Here is a 13,573-nt window from a genome sequence, read left to right on the forward strand (position 1 = left end):
ACTTTTTAATCTAAATCCCCATTCTATTTCTATTTCCAAATGCCCACACCAATGACACAAAAACGCCTTGACATCTATGGTGCTCAGGAATTGTCTCCACTTTTAGTGATTACAAGGCTGCAAATAGAAACTATTATTGCCATGCCTCCACCCAAAAAAGACATATAAAGCCAGCATCTTTCTCAATGATTTACTGAAAGCAGCAGCTCATTTTAATAAAACCGTCCCAAAACATAAAATTGATTGAGCCAACTGCTGTGGTGGGCATACACAACAGCTGATCAAAATCATTCAAGATTTTTATTCTTACAGATTTTCTTTCAGGCTTTGAGAATTTTTCCCATCTTATATTTTTCTTTTGCTATTGAAATCACTGCATTAGAGAAAAAAGGACCTTTAAAATCTATGGAATAAAGTTTTAAACTACAAAGTCAGTCAGTTCAAGAAAATAATAAACCAAATCACATACAACTTAATGCACATACTAAACCTAATAACCACCTTTCTAGAACATGTTTTGGGTAACAAAAATTAAGAGTTTCAACTGAGTCACCTCTTGCGTTGTCAAAAACTGTGTGGCTTTTCCTAGGTTATAGAACTGCCACTTAGCAAGTGTTACAACATCACACAGGATGCATTACTCTAGCTCCTTACAAAGGAAAACTTAGTACCATTAGAAATGTTTCCCTTTGTAAGTGGATTTCTTGATATTAAACACTTTCAGATTTTATTTCACTAAAAGACAAAGACATTTATCCTTTCACTGCATGTTAAGTGATGCCTTTATTTGACTTTCCATAAGAAAGTAATTTTATAGTATTTTCATCACAGTGAAGGACAAAGATAAGCCAACTGTTTAGATCCCTCTCCTTCATGTTGTGTCTTTGATCACTAACAATGCTGCGTGAACAGCCAACAGAAGGCTGACATTTCATAAAATATGCAGTGATAAAAACTAATACTGTAGCATCTGGGAGCGATATATAAAATGCAGAAATACACCTAATAACTGTGATCTTAAATTACAAGTTACTAAAAGCTAAATAAAAAGCATACCTAAGAATAAAGAAGTGGCAAGATTACAAAGGGTTTTTTTGTACTCCCATTTCTAAAAACAAAGTTTTCAAAATAATTTCAGTCTGTAACACTTTTCCTGCTATTCTACACTTAAAAGCCAGCCACCTTCTAAGAACAGGGCTTCTGTCCTAAATACCTTTCAGCAATTGAATACATTACAAAATCTTCACTGAAAGGGAATGGAGAAAATGCAAAGGAAATTCCATTTTCTTAGATACTTAAAAAATGTCAGAACTGATGATAAAGCAGCAATATATCACTTTTAAGACATGATGCCAGAGACCATCACCAAAATAAGTTTAAAAAACTGTAACAATCTAAACAAATCCACTCTTAAGTCTGTACTTATACATCTTCTCACAATCTAAGCCTTAAATTTAAGTCCTTGGTGCATGACAGCAAAGTAAACTGTGCTCAAATATGTTTAAATAATTTTAACTTTACTACTAAACATTTGTTTTTTAATAGTGGGATGCAAGTAAGGCACTCAATAAAGACCATCCAAGAGCAATGATGTGAATTATCTTCATAGCATTTGGTTTAATATTCCACCTACATCCATCAAAATCACAGTCCAGCAGAAGTGTTTTTATTGTGTTTTTTTTTAATATATATGCTAAGGGGAAGCAAAGAAATAAAAGCTATATTCAGTACTTCAAGAACTCTGAATTATACTTTGACTAAAGAAATACACAACAGTTAAGTATGTGGGAGGCAATTGTCCTTGTGCTTATAATTAGCATCTGAATTTAGGGGTTTCACTGCTTAATGCACACCCACCCGCCTGTTACTCTTACCAGGGCTTTTTATGTCACTTAATGGAGATAAATACTCTTTTCCCTCCTCATATTTACATCAATGCTACTTAATTTTTTTAAAGCTGTTATAATAGGTTAAACTGCAGTCTCAACATCACTCTTCATCTCCCACTGGACAGAGAATGGCATTACAGGACTGAGACTAGAGAAGGCATATTTACATTCACAATGTCCCTAACTATAACATTTATGTAAATTATGATTTTACATTTGCAAATACAGTAATTTTTCGTTTCACTGCATACTTTGCCATTCTTTCAACATTAACTTTCTATGGTTATTACAATCTCAAAAAACCATACCTATGAAACAGATGATGCTGTGCAAGCAATTGGAAGAAACACTTAAAGCTAAAATAATAATGTGTCTAATAATGTACTTAATTTTAATCTAATCCTATTCTCCTACAAAAGAGAGCTTTAGTGTATTAAATAAGAACTTTTAATAGGTTTGAGTTTAGGGAATCTTCCTTTAAAAACTATTTTCATTATCATTTAGTTATTTCACATCAGTTTAGATATCATATAAGTGATATAAAAATTTACAATTGTTTTAATGTCAAAAATATGTGAATAATGCTTTTCATTATTTTGTCTATTGAATTTACACAGACATAGAGAATATCAGTATTATGTACATTTAGAAGAAAATAATTGTTTTACCACTTGAAAACCTATGATTTCAAGAGTAATTTATCTTGAATCAAAATTTGTTTTTAAGAAAAGTTAAACATACCAATAAGAGCAGAGAAAAAAAGGAGGCAATTTTCTGGTTTTTCACTTGTCAAAAAAGTAACAAACCACATTCCTCAACTCCAATTAAACAGGTACCATTAAATTAGGTGTCGAATATTTATCTCTCCCTTCTAGAATGTAAAGTCCATGAATACAGGCTCCATACCTCTTTTGTTTACCTCATTTAGCAATTAGTATTTGTGGAAATAATGCAGAGCAAATAGCAATTTATCATTTGAGATTTGTAATGAACGATACTTAGTCCATAAGAGAGATATAAAGAAATATAACATGGTTCCTGATTTCACGACACTTAAAATCCTGTTAGCAATACAGAACCTAAACCCAACTAAAAACAAGTAATAGTGTAAAACACTATTATGTAGAAAGTGCCGCGGGAGAGGCAACAAATGGAAACAGGAGTTCAGAGAAGGGTGAGATCACAGGAGACCACACTGTTCAGGAAGGTTTCACGAGTGTGCAGGACATGAGCTGCAAGTTAGGAAAAACGCATGTCAGCTTTAGATGAGCATAAATAAAGTACGAGGGACTTCAAGGACAAAAAGGAGAAGAGATAAAGAATACTGTGAAATAAGGAAGAACATGCAAATGCAGGAAAGTTCTCAGTATGCTGGGACCATCTTGACAGAAATGGGACAATTTCCGTTACTCAATAACGGAAGATAAGGCTAAGTGGTAAATTAGGACAACTTTATGGGAGAACCTTGAAAATCAGGCTAGATATTCCAAATTTCAATCTATAGACAAACTGGGCCATTAAAGGTTCCTAAATAGGAGAATGAGAGTAAAACCAATGCTTTAGAAGGTTAGTCTGACAACAATAGATGGGGTGGATTTCAAGACAGCAAGGATAGCAAATACTTCAGGTTCAAGGAGCAAAAACTTCTGAAGTATTCAGGAATACGGCTGTAGAGGAGTGGATGGGGCTGTTATCAGTGTTTGTAACTGCTCAGCTGTATAATTATTTAAAGGGTTTTTTTCATGCTCTTCCTGACCTGGGTTGGACTAGAAATGAGGGAGGCTTGGGTGGTCCACCCAGCACCCCTGTGGTGCTGGTGCTGCCTGCAGGGATCACGCTCAGTGCCAGACTCTTGCCCTCAGTGCCCTGCTCCTGACCCCAGTACCATCCTTTTGACTCCTTGTGGTTTCCTTGTATCCTACTGCTTGAGCTGCAGGCCTTAGCCTGCTTAAAAGGCTAAAAGCATTTATCAAGTCTGACTTTAAACTGCACGCGTTTTTCTCTAGAGCTCTTTTCCACAGAGCCCCTTCCTATTCATCCTTTGTTCTAGGTACAAGAATATTAGGAGAGCTCTAAAGCCAGCTGTGAACTTCACACCCAGCAGAGGGAAGGGAACCCCTGCATCTGCAAAAATAACAACTTTGCAACAATTTGTTACCCTGTATACAATCTCTATAAAAACCAGTTCCACCCCTTGAACTCTTGAATTTTTACTATAAAAACACCTGCCTTCTCTCCCCATAAGGCTTATGGTCTTAGAGGCAGTAGCCCACTGTGACCTCCTGTGCCTGGCAAAGAAATACAGCTGCCTTCTCTACTTCATCCAAAACTCTGTTCTTGAGTCTCAATTTGGTAAGTGGGGTATGAAGGCCATGTTTCAGCAACAAGGCTGGCTTTTGAGGATGGTAAGGAACTGGTAGGAGCAAAAACTACTATGACTATAAGCTAATTAGATGTGACAGGTAAGGGAGACAGAGGCAATGAATTCCTAGGTCTAAGATAACGACCCTAAAGGATAATGGGAGAGAAGCTAAGAATGGCTGAACTTTACTGGGGGAAAAAAAAAGGTCAAAGGCAAAATGATGCTTTCAGTTCTAGACATTCACTGTGTTTCAAGACAGTAAGAAGCAGAGAGATGGAAATAAGAAAATGAGGTCAAATGCAGAGTTACAGATGTTAGAGTGCTCTCTGAAGACGTAATAGTGCAAGTCTGGGAAAGGAAGAGTAAAGAGCAGAGACTGAAGATTATACCACACTTTTTAACAAATTCTATAAACATATCTGTGGAAATTAACTAAAATAAAATGAAACAGAATGACTGGCTGAACTAGATAGTTCAGTCCAGAAGGAATGACTCAAGAAAGAAGAACACTGTCCTCAGAGGGCACTCGCAGAAACCTTACCCAAGCAGGGTCGGATTGAGCACTGCAAGGAACCAGCATTTGTAAATATTCTGTTTTTCTTTTTGTTTTAGAGAGAGAAAATATTAGTATATAAACTTCGTATCTGAGGAAACCATAAAACTTTTAAATACATAACCTCCTGTTGCATTGTTTCACTAAAAGAAAAGGTCAGGACATCTTTCTTTTAAAATTTCCTAGTTCTAGAATGCATGTAAATGCACATAAAAGACTAAGACAAACCATACTCATCTGTTCTTTATCCTTTATATAAGTTACATCCCTCCCCCAACTTTTCATATCTGTGTTACTTCTTATTACTGTTTTCTGAGGTTTCAGTCAGTATCTATGTAAACTAGGTGTTCTATTTTGATATTTCCTAATTTCAATAAAATGTTCCAATAAGAAAAAACTATCTAACAGGTATTGTACATGTTTTTAAAAGGAACACACAACCCAGCTGGAGGCTAACTTACAGGGCAGTTTACAGAAGAACACACCAGTTCGCAAGGGAAGCAGAAACGAGGAAGAATGCCCAGCGCCCAGCGCAGCCACCCCGGGCCTGGGACAGAGAGCAGCAGCGCAGACCTCAGACAAAGAGGCTCAGAACACCAGACGCAAATGTCAGCGTATGATAAGGTTTTTAAAAGTTGTTTTCCAGAGTGCACTTTATCTGAAGAACCCTGAAAATAATTTAATTGTGACAAGATTGAGGGATTCCAACAGAAAGGGAAAAGCTTTCTGAGGTGTGATCTTCGCGCCGACACAGGAAGAGGAGACGCTCATTCATCAGCGCCAGAGCACTCGCTCAGATAAGTACATGAATGCGTGCGCTCCACGTGGGTGTCACACTCCTCTAAAAGGTATTTAAGCTAATCAATAAGTCAGATATGTTCTTAAAAAATGCTAAGTGGTTGTTTATGTGTGTGAGACTGCTGTATGGCATATTAATGTACTTTTCCTGTATGATAGTGAACTTGGTGATGATAAATACGTGCTGCGTCTGCCGCCCACATGTTCACTGACAGCAAATGGAGTGTAAAACTGGCATTGTAAACTGCAAAGAAAGGAATTAACTGTAGAGGCAGGTAGCACTGGTTTTATATCTCGTGCATTACTTACTAAATCGAAACTCTGATAGATTCACTATTACATTAAGGACTCAAGCACATACAAATTAGCAAGCATCAAATATCTACTTAGCTTATTAAAATAAGATATAGGATTAAAAATCATAAATTGGTCCTTCTTTAGATTGTCCAAGGAACAAATTAATCCATTTGAATACAAATTATATTGTGTGCTTTGGGAAAAATTCCAGACTACAAATTTAAGTTGAAGAGTAGACATAAATGACAGTTGGCCTTTAGATACACATAAAATATGTAATTGTTTTCTTCAATTAATGTAGTTTCAATAAGTAAAATTATTCAAAAATGTGAAACAAAAACATACAAGTAATTACTTTATTAAAAGGCATCTGTACTAGTAAAATTGTTTCTATAATATAAAACCAGCCCCTCTGAAAAAAAAAATCGGCAGCTATTTAAATGAATGCAATGCCCAGCTATCAGTCTTCAGTATAAAATAAAGTCTACAGATAGAGACGGGAAAACGCTTGCCTTAATCCCTCCTCTTCCCATGCAACAGTCTAAGGACAGTGTCAGCACAAGCAGCAGCACAAATTTAGATGCGACAACCTCAGGATTCAGCAGTTACCTTGTCACCAAACACCGAGGAACATCAGAATGGCCGGCTTCCGAATAAAAGACTAAAAGAATGCTGTCCACCATCACACTATAAAAAACATGTTGCTCCTTTATCTGTAAATAATGGGCAAAAGAGAAATGACATACACTTCCTCCTTGCTGACTTCTAACAAGTGAGCCAGGAAAACTCTTTGTGACCTCTGTAAAAGTGTCAAAGGGAAGCAGGAGAGGAAATAGAAAAGGAAAGAACTGAAACACAAATTTAAAAGAGAGGGAGGAAGAAACCTGAGTTTCGGTTTTTATTTATATTTTAAATAATTCAACTGGCTACTCAGAAACTAGATGACCATATAATTTAGTGGCCAAACTGGGATATTCCTAAGAGTGAGAAGGGGCTGTGGAAGGCAGAATAATGCACCCACTCCCGCAAAGATGACCATGTCTTAATCCCTAGAACCTGTGAATATGTTACCTGACACAGCAAAAGGGACTCTGAAGATGTGATTACGGTTATGGACCTTGAGCTAGGAGTCCCCTAGATTCTCCTAGTGAGTTGACGCTAATCATGTGAGTCAGAAAGAAAGATGCTCTGAGAAAAGAAGGATGCATCAGACAGATGCAAATGAGAAGGATTCAAGCTGCTGTTGCTAGCTTGGAAACTGGAGAGGGGTGCCATGAGCCAAGATGCAGCTCCCAACGAAGCCAGAAAGGCCTTGTGGTTTATAGGCAACAACAAGAAAAATGGAGACCAAGGTCCTACAACCACAAGGAACTGAATTTTGCTAACAAACTGAAAGAACAGGTAGTAGATTCTCTAATGTCTTGATTTTTGCCTGGTGAGATCTACATTAGACTTCTCACCTATATAACTATATAATTAAAAATTCTTGTTGTTTTAAAGCAATATATTTGCGATAATTTGCCTAGGAACAACAACAAAAAAAAAAAGACTAATCCAAGGTGCTAAAAAAGAATTAAGGCAGGAGAGCAGGCATTCAGAGGACTGCCTCACCAAATCGGGCTTACGATCACCCTACTCAGAACTTGCACCCACATGCACAATGCACTAGTACATGTTTCTGAAGAGAATAATTTTACCCAATATAGAGTTCAAGCTTTTTACCTTAACAGTGGAAAACTGTAATCCAAATCATTTTTAGCTAACATGTGTTGACTAATTTCCAGGAAAGAATTAAACCCCACAAGAAGGGGCAAATGTTCATCAGGCACCTTTTCCCCCCATAACAATTAAGGCTTCATTTCAAGTATCAATATATACTTTCTTTCATTCTGTATTATATCATATCCCTACTTTCCTATTTTCTAATGAAATTTTTCACCATCTCTGGTAACAATCCAAAAGCAAATAAAACAGGGAAAGGTATGACATGCGTTTCTGAAAAGCCCCTTTCCTGTGCATGTTAGAAACGACTCACTCTAATTTAGGCAGAGAAGGCCAGAGATATGTTTCAATAGAAGAGGTAAATGTTCTATGTAGGCTGAATCTTAGGCTCTCCTTTAAGATGGAAAAAGCAATGCTCTTAAGAAAACAGAGCTAGGGGTCTGGATGAAGCAGCATTTTATCATTCAACACAAGTTACTCCTAAAGAGATTTGCATTCTGTTAAGCTTGAAAGACCATTTCTAGAATAATATACTAGAGAATACAGTCATTCTAAAACTGAATATAAATGTTTCTTTGACTTCAATGTAATTCTCACTAAATTTAATTTAAAATTAAATATAAAATTATTAGACATTGAATATATCTCCCCAATAACACATTTTTAAGCAATATTTTCTCTTTCGTACTTAGTATAAGCATGACTAATTTCTATTCCCAAGATTAGTTAACAAGAAAAAAAAACTGTCAACTACACTTTTCTCTTTTTAAATCTGCTGAGGTCCTCTGGTATGTAGCACAGAGCCTGGCTCTTATTAGGAACTCAATAATCACTGAACGAGTCAGTCTTCTTAACTGTGATGGTTAATTTCTGTATCAACCTGGCTAGGCCACAGTATTCAGGTATTTGGTTAAACCTTTCTCGAGATGTTTCTGCGAAGGTATTTTTTAGATGAGATTAACATTTAAATCAATAGACTGAATAAAACAGATTACAGGACTTACTGGGGGTGGGCCTCACCAAATTGGTTAGAGACCTCAATTTAAAAAGGTCTGATCTCCCCTGAAGAACAGGGAATTCTGCCAGCAGTCTAGTCTGCCTTTGGAACTGCCTTTGAACTGCAACATCAGCTCTGGCCTGTTGGCCTAACCTGCAGATTTTGGACTTGTCAGCCTCCATAACCACTCCATTGTGAGTCAGTTCCTTAAAATCTCTCTCACACTCTCTCTCTCTCTCTCTCTCTCGTTCTTTCTAAACACACACACACACACACACACACACACACACACACACACACACACACACACAGAGCTTATTAGTCATGATTCTCTGGGAAAACCCAATACATCAGTCTTATCAATGAACTGGAGTTAGATCATAAGACATAGCCTATTCCCTCTCCTTAACCAAGCATAACCTTTTCAGTGTAAATTTATGGAAGAGTTGTCCAAAAATGAACTGCAATGATACCTAAAGAACGTTTTCTAACAGCACATCTCAGAGAAAGGGTTAGTTTTGGGGGAGGGATCAATCTTGTGCTAAATTCAAGTGTGTTTAAGTACACTTACTCAAGTGCTTGCACACTTACCAATCTAAGATACTAAGTCACTAAATGTCCATTGACAGATGACTGGATAAAGAAGTTGTGGCATATTTATATAATGGGATACTATTCAGCCATAAAAAACAATAAAACAATGTCATTTGTAGCAACATGGATGGACCCAGAGATTGTCATTCTAAGTGAAATGAGCCAGAAAGAGAAAGAAAAATACCATGCGATATCACTTATATGTGGAATCTAAAAAAAAGACAAACGAACTTATTTGCAAAACAGAAACAGACTCTCAGACACAGAGGACAAACTTGTGATTACCAGTGGGGGAAGAGGGTGGGAAGGGTTAAATTGGGAGTTCAAGATCTGCAGATATTAACTCCTATATATAAAACAGATAAACAAGTTTGTGCTGTATAGCACAGGGAACTATATTTGATATCTTGTAGTAACTTATGGTGAAAAAGAATATGAAAATGAATATATGTATGTTCATATATGACTGAAGCACTGTGCTGTACACCAGAAATTGACACAACATTGTAAACTGACTGTACTTCAATAAAAATAAATATATACCAAAAAACAAAAAAAGATAGTAAGTCAGCTCTCTTTAGTTTAGGCTACATCAAATCCTAGACATGCAGGAAAAAGGTACAGAACTATTAGTATTCATCCCAAACTGTCTATTCCAGCAACAGCAGATAGGTTTTCGTCCCTGGAAACTCTGGTTGACCAGTAATGGCTCCAAAAAGCTAAGAACATTCTGAAACCGCCTTGTGGTTAAGCCAGAAAGTACACCACGAGTGGAGGTCTGCAACAAGCAAAGGAAAGGGGGTGTATGGAGGATGCATGTTCACCATCCCTGCTTCAGCCAATTCTGCACTCTGCTGAGAACAAGGTTACACAACTGGCCCTCTTTCTTCTTGACCATGGTGAGGCAGCAATTAGATATAAAGCTCCTACTATGTGACATTCTGTTAAAGAAATAAAATAGGTCCACTAGGCGCAGGATAGTCTGCTAAAGTACAAAAATTCACAAACAGTCCCTGCCTAAAAGACTGGAGACACAATCCCACACCCACACTTCACCATTCCTACGCTTTCATCCATTTACTTAAGTTGACAATTATTAAAACTTAGAAGTATGTAAATGAAATTACGCATACATGGAGGGAATGTTGGAAAAAACCCATCTGCAAAGACGGTTAAGGTCTTATACTAAAGTATTCTTGAGACGGTTATTACTTTTGAGGGTCTCAGGGATTGTAACAATTAACCAATTACTTTTTTAAAAGGCCAAATCAATACCCTCAAGCCAAGAGAATCCATGATATCATTAAAAATTATTCACGAAATATGTACAAACTACATTCTGAGTAGATGGTAGCCATGCAGTACACACAGTAGTTGAGAGCATGACTTCCAGAGCCCAAAAGCCTGAGTTTGCACTTCGGCTATTGTGTTTTAGGAAAAGTTACTTCAGTCTCCGAGCCTCAGCGACTTCATCTGTAAAGTGGGGATCTAACTCTTAAAGTAGTTGGGAGGATTAAATGAGAGATCTGCATCAAGTGCTTAGAACTACCAGTGCCTGGCACTTAGTAAGTGCTCGTTCAATGTTATTTGCTACCTACCCTCCTCATCTTCTTCCTCCTCCCCCTTCCTCTTCCTCCTCCTCCCATTACTACTAACCCTTCTGTATTCTTTTCTTTCCAATGTAATAAGGCCACCTTTGCAACATTTCTTGGCATCTGCTTCCCAGAGCATTTTTTTTTCCTTACACAGTTTGCTGGAATATTTTATTTGTGGCTGGCTCTGACTTTATGTTAATTGTGCTTTTTGTTTCCTGCAAAAATGCAGTGCCTTACTATTGCCGTATTTAGAATTGTAAATTTCAAAATCTATAAATAAAAAGTTAAAATAAATAATTTTACAGGAAGCTAGTCCTGATTATAAATGCAGACTAATGACTTTTTCCCCCACAAAAAAATAAAAAGAAATGATTTGAAATGGCCCAAAATCTGATGCTTGCGAACAGTATTACATACTATTACTTTTTTTTATTGGTTCAAAATCAGATATTATTAATCATTAAGTAAGATCTCAATGAGTTAGTTTGTGCAGATTTGGGGTTTGTGATATAAACTGCATCAATTTGGTTAACCGTGTTTTAACATTTAAATATTTTTTATATTTGTTTTTTTACAACTACAACTCACAACACCCTTTCACAGGCATATTTTCATCAGAAAATCAGAGCCGACAGAGGTTGACCATCGTGTTCCAAGCACAGTGCTCGACAGGTCTCCAGGAGGCGCTGTTCACAGATCTGAAGTGGAGTCAGGCAACCTGCCCTGGCACTTGGGTGTTATCATACATACATGACCATGTTTAGTTGATGTAATCCTCACAAACCACATAATGTAGAGTTATTCTTAACATCAATATTTTACAGATGAGGAAAAAAGATTCAGAAAGACAAACTGACTTGTTTAAAATCCCAGGGAGAGGAGGAGGCAGTTAGGACCAAACCCCCATCAACTTCCCAATCCACCCCAAGTTTTAAACTGAATGAACGTATCTTATAACATTAAAATTATGTATTTTCAATATAAAGCCTACATTCCTCATAGAAAATAAATCAAAATTACAAATACTTTCTTCCACCTAGTATTAATGGTTCCTTTAGACACTATAACGTGCAAAAGAATAAATGAGACTTTAGGCAGTTTGTTTCCTACAGACATCCTGTAGCACTTAAACACAGAAAAAAATTAGCCTTCCCTTCTGCCCACAGCCAACTGCATGCACATGGTTACTTCTCCAGAGTTCAGAGTACGCAAACCAAATCTACTTTTTTTTAATATGAAAAGACATCTTATTATTTTTCTATGTAACATATTAATGAATATACTCAATTGCATTTTCTCAAATGGTAAATAAGGTGCAGGATTACATTTCTCTTTGAGTCCTGAAAACCTCAATGTCATCTGTCTTTTGGAGACTCCAGTTCCCTACGACATCTGTGACACTGTCTATAAGGATACCAAAGGTGCTTAGTAGTAAAGAGCACTTTGCTAAGTTGTTCTGTTGTGGGTCCTTGCTCAAAGTGTTCGCCTTCTTCTTCTAATCTAGTTTTTAGTGCTCAGTCACGTGTTTCTTCATTACCATGCACAGGATCTGGCCGAGGGATAGGTTTTGTGTGTTCAAAGGAAATGTCCACAGAAGGGTGACAGCATACTATTATCTTGCCATCAGTTGTCGAAGCAAGCGCTACTTTGCAATTACAGTTATCTGGACGAGAAGAACATGTGGATTTATAACAAACACAGTATAAGGCTCTGTTCTGAACTGGAAGTACACGTTTAAAGACAGTCCTGCATGATATCGCCCATTTTTACTGCTGCTAATGCCATGGTGAATCAAGATGCTTATCATGCGGTATGAAATAAGATGATCTAAAGAGAAAGTGCTTTTAACATCTGCTTCTAGGCATACCTCTTCGCATCCCTGCACAGTGGCCCACTGAAAGCCTGCCACCTTACCTCAACCCGGGTCCCAGGAGACATGGCTCCATGTACCTTTCGGCTCGCGGGGCACTCTAGGAAAATGCAACTAAATCTGCTTTTATAAATGACTTTGAAAACGCACTGACTAGGCTAAACATAACATGCCTTGATAAAGATAAGAGGAACCACTTATTAAACCAGTAAAAACACAACATTTTTAAAGTACACCTTTCTGTCAAAGAGGGTTAAGGGGGTATATTAAAACAAATAATTGTAACAATGTAAAATCATCAACTTTTTAACAAAGCAGAAGCCATTGATTTCAGTATGTGTATTCCAATAAATATATTCATATGTACTCCTCTAAAGAGTATGTTTTAAGCTGGCTAATGACACAAACTGGCTATGCCATTAAATTATCTTTACAATATAAATAATACTAATAAATGTATTTTGGAAATATTTTCTGGCTAGAATAATTTTTATAAGATTGCTAAGAATTATATGCCAGAAACAGGAGACTTCTTCATTCACTCTCTATTCCTTTAATTTCAAATTATTAGGAAAAAACAAACTGTCAACTCTCTAAGGAATGTTCCAGGGGCTACGTGTGCCCAGCCATCACTAAAATCCACCCTGCTGCTGACACACAATGAAACAAACCTAAGCATGGAAATACTCACAGTATTGTCACATTGCCAAAAATGAAATGTGAGATGCACTTAATTACAAGTACAGATTTGTAGAAAGGAGTTACTTCTCCAGAAAACTGCCACTTTTGATGGTTTGGAGTCTAAATATTCAACCCTAAAGTTGCATTATTATGAACATCTGAATTTTACATTTAATGTGGAAGTCCACCTTACACAGTCTCCATGTTCATTCAGT

General features: G+C 36.8%; 1 protein-coding gene and 1 pseudogene across 2 annotated transcripts in view; both read right to left on the bottom strand.

The window, feature by feature from the left end:
* TBC1D5 (TBC1 domain family member 5) overlaps positions 1-13,573 on the bottom strand; it is a 497,763-nt gene that overhangs the window by 397,562 nt on the left and 86,628 nt on the right. The window lies entirely within an intron of this gene.
* On the bottom strand, positions 12,163-12,592 carry LOC140696343 (large ribosomal subunit protein mL42 pseudogene; annotated as a pseudogene).

The sequence above is a fragment of the Vicugna pacos genome, chromosome 1 (genome assembly GCF_048564905.1).
Source record: "Vicugna pacos chromosome 1, VicPac4, whole genome shotgun sequence".
Taxonomy (NCBI): Eukaryota; Metazoa; Chordata; class Mammalia; order Artiodactyla; family Camelidae; genus Vicugna; species Vicugna pacos.